Source organism: Rattus norvegicus, chromosome 14 (genome assembly GCF_036323735.1).
Source record: "Rattus norvegicus strain BN/NHsdMcwi chromosome 14, GRCr8, whole genome shotgun sequence".
In the NCBI taxonomy this organism is placed as follows: domain Eukaryota; kingdom Metazoa; phylum Chordata; class Mammalia; order Rodentia; family Muridae; genus Rattus; species Rattus norvegicus.
The window spans coordinates 28,337,089-28,343,088 of NC_086032.1; the positions used below are offsets into that span (position 1 = coordinate 28,337,089).

Below are 6,000 nucleotides of genomic sequence, written 5' to 3' on the forward strand. Positions count from 1 at the left end.
AAGGGGCTCGAGTCCCCATATGTACAACAATGCCAAGCAACCAGAGCTTCCAGGGACTAAGCCACTACCTAAATACTATACATGGACTGACCCTGGACTCTGACCTCATAGGTAGCAATGAATATCCTAGTAAGAGCACCAGTGGAAGGGGAAGCCCTGGGTCCTGCTAAGACTGAACCCCCAGTGAACTAGACTGTTGGGGGGAGGGCGGCAATGGGGGGAGGGTTGGGAGGGGAACACCCATAAGGAAGGGGAGGGGGAAGGGTGATGTTTGCCCGGAAACCAAAGAATTATTAAGTATTAAATAAATTTAAAAAAAAGAAAGCAAACATACTATAGCATAATAAAGACTGTTCCTCTTACACTACCTGCAAGATTATTATAAGTTGTTTATGTCTATCTCTCTTACCTTTAAAACATTGAATTGTTTTGCATTTCATTTTAAAATTATATGTCCTTTACTCTCACAGATTTGATTATCATTGTGTCAGTTAGCATATAAAGCAACAGATTGTGTCATAGCATTTCATACATACTCAGTTTGTTTGATCCTTACCACACATTCTCCCTGCATTATCCATTCATTTATCGATTGGCATTGATTCTGACAAATCTTCTTGGTTCTATGAGAAGAGCAGCAATCAGTGTAGATTACTTAATATCACTAGAAAAATTGTGAAGACAGGCCATACTGAACCATTAGAAGCATTCCAAGTGAAAAAACAGATATCGCCATATATCTAGAGATTAAAAACAATGAAGAATATGCCTCTCATCATAATAGTCCCAGAGAACAAATAAGCCACAGTGGCAAAAACTCAAGCCTTGTCTCATAATCATCTTTGGTCATGAAGCCTTGTGAAAAACAAATGTTTAAATAAATAAAAATTGTTGTAAAAATATAAAAAATTAATTGCTCTCTTTTATCCCCCACTATGTCCACACTGTAGTGCCCCAAGATATCTGCCAGATATCTTGTTAGAAACACACATCCCAACTCAGTGGCAGCACAGACCTTCTAGTCCCTGCACATTCTCTTACACTTAAAAATCACTACATGAAAGAATACACAACACAATAACCTTTGATCCAATTGATAAGATATAATTGCCCACCTGGACATACAAAGCCCAGTACCATCCATCCCTTAAGAACCCTCATAACAACCTGTAATTATACAGAGTGGAATCTTACCGTAAGCTTCCATGCTCTCTCTCTCGTGGCTTCTCTCTGTCCCTCCTGTTACTTCCTCCTTTCAGTTCCAGTCTCCTCCCCTTCCCTCAAACTTTTCCCCCGCCCATCCTTCCTTCTCATCCTTATCTTGTACCTGCCTCACCTGTGACATCATCCCACAAAAAAAATAAATAAATTTTAAGAAAGACCTTAGAACATGAGTTCATGTGCAAAAATAACAGGAGCAAATATAATTTGAATGATTAAGTTTTGGAGGGATAACAGGGAGGAAAAAAATTAATAACAGACTGAGACGTGTAGTTCTCAAAATTCTATATGGTGATCTGGCTAGAGAAAATCTAGACTAGGGACAAGTGATTAATTGTCCAAGATGGATAGTGGACGTTATTCAGACGTGATATAATTTGAATACGGTAACCTAACAAGCCCTGTCCCTCAGATATTATGTTAAAAAGTGGAACTGAATCCACAAATCAGTTTATAAATTCTGCTGCTGGCCCCATTACTTGTGAATGAATAGTTAAAATAAAAGACTTAATCTTTTTTCCCAGATAATGAATACATTCAAGAAGGAGAAAAGTATATTAAACCAAAAGCAAGATCTTCCTGGAAGCATGTTCCCATTCCTGTGTCTAAGTTGAACAGTGACAAGTGAGACCCTGAGTTTGTAGTGCAGTTGCATTGCTTTAGCAGAAATGGATGACGCTAGCTAGCTTATGGGACATTTACTCATCCTCTCAAACTCTTAATTTGACACCTTAATTGAAATCAAAGGATAGTTTCTTAGTTTGAGTTTCTATTGCTGTGAAGAGACACTGTAATCATGCAACGCTTATGAAGAATTTAACTGGGGCTGACTTACAGTTACAGAGATTTAGTCCATTAGCATCATGGCCTGGAGAAAGAACTGGGAGCTCTACTTCTTGATCCACAGGAAGTTGGAGGAGGCTGCTTCAGTAGACCTAGCTTGAACATATAAGATCTTGAAGCTTGCCTCTATAGTAACACACTTCTCCCAATAAGGCCACACCTAATCTAACAAAGCCACACCCACCTTGTAATAATGCCACTCACTAAGGGCCTCAACATGAATCAGTGAGGCCCATTCCTATTCAAACCATCACAAATAGCCTAGGAATCTTGGATCCCTTGCTCTTGTATTTCCTGGTTATCTCTTCTAACTGAAGAACTATGTGTGTGTGTGTGTGTGTGTGTGTGTGTGTGTGTGTGTGTGTGTGTGTGTTTGTGTGTGTGTGTGTGTGTGTGTGTGTGAGATGCCACACAGTGCGACAAAACTCCCATCACCCTTGTTCAATTTTGTTCACTGGCTTGCACTGTTCTCTTGAGCTTACCTGGTTATGATCCTGATACAGACTCAAGACATACTATGAGTAATTAGGAACTTTGCTATTGAATTTGAAGAAAATAAAAGAAATTTAGCTTCGGTATCCATTAGCCAGGAAAAAAATTCTCTTAAGTATATAATTATACTCATTATTTCCTCACTCACGCCCTGTAAGCCTTAAGTTCAGGATGATTTATACTTGAACTAAATATTTTGAAGTAACCTATCCTATAATTAGGAAGGATCAGCTGCTGAATAAAGCTTCTTTCCCATTCAGAATGCCTCCAAGGTCATTCCAGCTAGAGATGTCAGTATAGTTGATACTCTTTAGGCTCAAACTAGAATAACATGTATTGTTTTGTGTGGATTTCTTCTGAAGCAAAGTTGTAATTTTCAACTTTCACCAATTTTTTTCAGAATTTAACAGTAATTACCCAAATCTTGGAATCCAAAGTGAAAACTGTGTTCTTTAAACATATTAGTAGTTAGTGAGATATGGCTCATTGAGAAAGGAAGCAACCATGGCTACTGCCCTGAGTTCAGTTCTTCCCATTCACATGGGAAGGAGAGGAAAAGATGCTACTAGCGGTTATCTGACATTTCATATATTCACACACACACACACACACACACACACACACACAGAGAGAGAGAGAGAGAGAGAGAGAGAGAGGGAGAGAGAGAGAGAGAGAGAGAGAGAGAGAGAGAGAGAGAGGTGGGGTGGGAAGAGAGGGAAGGAGAGAAGGGGAAGGGAGGGAGAGAGAATCTTGAACTCCTGAAGTGGTACAGTCATAATAGTTAAAGCAGCAGAAACCCACATTTACTGAGTATCCACTGGCAGTTGACAGTTGAGAGTTTTGGGGAAGAAAGTCAGATTTCTTTAATATTGTGACAGTAGGTAGGTTGTTGGTGCTCCAGTGGAATGTCCCACATCCAAGAGTATATGGACACACAAATTAGATTTATAAAGTTAAAAGAAATAAAGACACAAAGTTGGGTAAGTTTGTATCTGGGTATGGATCTAGACAGAATTGAAAGGTAAGGATCTAGGCAGAATTGAAAGAAAAAAATGAAACTACCCAAATACATTTTAAAAAATTTCCAGCACGAATATAAAAACAAGATCAACTTTTAAGACTTTTGAAAAATAACAGAAATAGTATGAGCAAAATGATTAGATGAATAAAATATCTTTTTTACAAAACAATGGAAAACAAACCTGGGTTGTATATTCATAAAAATAGATGGTTTTTCATTTAAAGCAATGATAACTGCAGGTTACTTTTTAAATTGTGGTACTGTTTTATTTTTAAAGATACGTGGTTTTCTCTGAGTGATTAACTGAAATAATTCCTTTTTTAAATATGGGATATGAACTGTGTAAAAGAAAGAACACTGGAAGAAGACACTCAAGTGCCAGCCATAACTCTTGTGGGCACCAACCTTGCATGGGATAGCTGTTGCTGATGTCTGGAAAGCAGAAGGACTGTGATGCCCCTTGTCTACTAGGTGGCACCATGAACAAGGCAGAAGTGCTCCCCCACTAACCCACACTGCATTTCACCTTGGCAGCAGAATAAGTTGACCCTGGTGCTGGGCACCCATGGGTATGAGCTGGCACCCTTGCAGGCTATGGCATTTGGTAAGCTAGTGGAGGAAGTAACAGAGCTTTTCCTGGTGATGTGGTTGTGGGAGAGCTGGCCAACTGACCGACTCAGCACCACCCAGGCTCAAATCCTGAGCTGTACAATTATCCTATGAACCGCTTGAGCATGGGGATTTGCTGATCCAATGCTGCAGAATCTCCATGACACAGAGCAGCAACAGGATATCTGAGATGAATTCCCAGTGCCAATCCTGTACTGATGGTGTAGCACAAGCTAAAAACCTCAAACCAGACCAATGACTCATTGCAGTGAACAGATGCAAGTGAAGAGGTTCAGACAAAGGGATACACTCTGGGACACACTGTGACACACTCCAGATTCCACAAGGAGACATTTTAATTTTGTTTTGTTTTGCTTTTTTTTTTCTTTAATTTTCTTCTGCGTTGGAAGTTCAAAGGGTAAAGGGTAGATACGAAGGGATTGAGCAATAGATGGGATTGGGTTGTGTGATTCACTATTCATAAAAAAATCAATACGAATTTTTTAAAAAATGCAAAGAACATTGGACCACCAAGTAATAAAAGTTTCTTCCACTTATTTCAGTCTTTTGATTAGTGTATCCAGGGACAGTCTCAGTAAAATTAATGAACAGCAAAAAGGCACCAAAATCATAATAACCATTCCACAAATTGGTGAATATATTGCATATTTTCACAACTAGTAGTATTATAATCAAAACCAATAAAAATGTAGTTGTCTTATGAGAACATATTAGAACCAAAGATCAGTTAACATCAAGTTCTTTCACATGGAAGGAAGGAAATTTGTAAAAAGAAAACAGTAAAATATCATTTAATGAATGTAGGTACCTATAAATTCTTAAATTCTTTTAGGATAATTATAATAATTAATTAAAGTACTCAGGATTTTAACATGTATCATTTTCCTCTGGCATTGTACATTACATTACAATACAATACAACACAATACAATTCATGTAGTCAACTTTTTATAAAAGTATCAGTGTATAGGTATATCAGAATTATCCCCTCTTAAGATCAGAATGCAAAATGTATTTGATATTAATCCTGATATAATTCAGGCACACATTCAGATATACACATTCAGAAATATTTACATATACAGTTTTTAGCTATTTTAAAGGTTTATGATCTCTGAAATAATTACCCTATTACATGATTTCTTAAACATTGAAAGTATATATTAATTAATTGTAAAATTTCAATTGAAGTAAAGAAACTCATTGTTTATTTGGCTCAGGAAGCTGAGATTTTAGTGGGAAAAGTGTTTCTGTTCTACTCACATTCCTATCTGTATTCTCAAAGCTGCTAAAGGCTTTTCTTAAACTTATATCACGGGAAAATAATTTCTGTACTTTTAAATATTTTCAAAGAAAATATATATGATTAGAAACCTGGTATAAACTAAAATGATTATACAAACACTCTAAAATAAAATTTTCTAAATAAAACATTATTGATTTCAAAGAAAGGCCCTTTCACAGAGGTTCCCAACTTCTTTATATTAAGAGAAGCATTAATAATTAAATAGAAATTAATTAACCAATATTATCAAAACCAGTTATGCCACAGAGTCATAACAATCATAATAGAATTGGCAATGACAGGACTTTTGATTTATAAGATTGTCTTGCACACTTTATCTTATGAATGATTGTAAGGAACGTGGCAAAAAAGGGAGAATGAACAGTTTATCAAGGATGAAGATCATAGAAAGAGGATAGAGGAGAATATGGAAATATGTTAAGCAGGGTACCTGAAATTCTGTATAGACTGTTAATGGAGGCAGCATTCCCAGATTTATATCTAAGAG

General features: G+C 36.9%; 1 long non-coding RNA gene across 1 annotated transcript in view; it reads right to left on the bottom strand.

The window, feature by feature from the left end:
- LOC120096593 (uncharacterized) overlaps positions 1–2,198 on the bottom strand; it is a 57,639-nt gene extending 55,441 nt beyond the window's left edge. The window contains exon 1 of the long non-coding RNA XR_010057498.1: positions 2,057–2,198. This is a non-coding gene — a long non-coding RNA (uncharacterized LOC120096593). The remainder of the gene's footprint in view (positions 1–2,056) is intronic.
- Between the last annotated feature and the right edge of the window lie 3,802 nt (positions 2,199–6,000).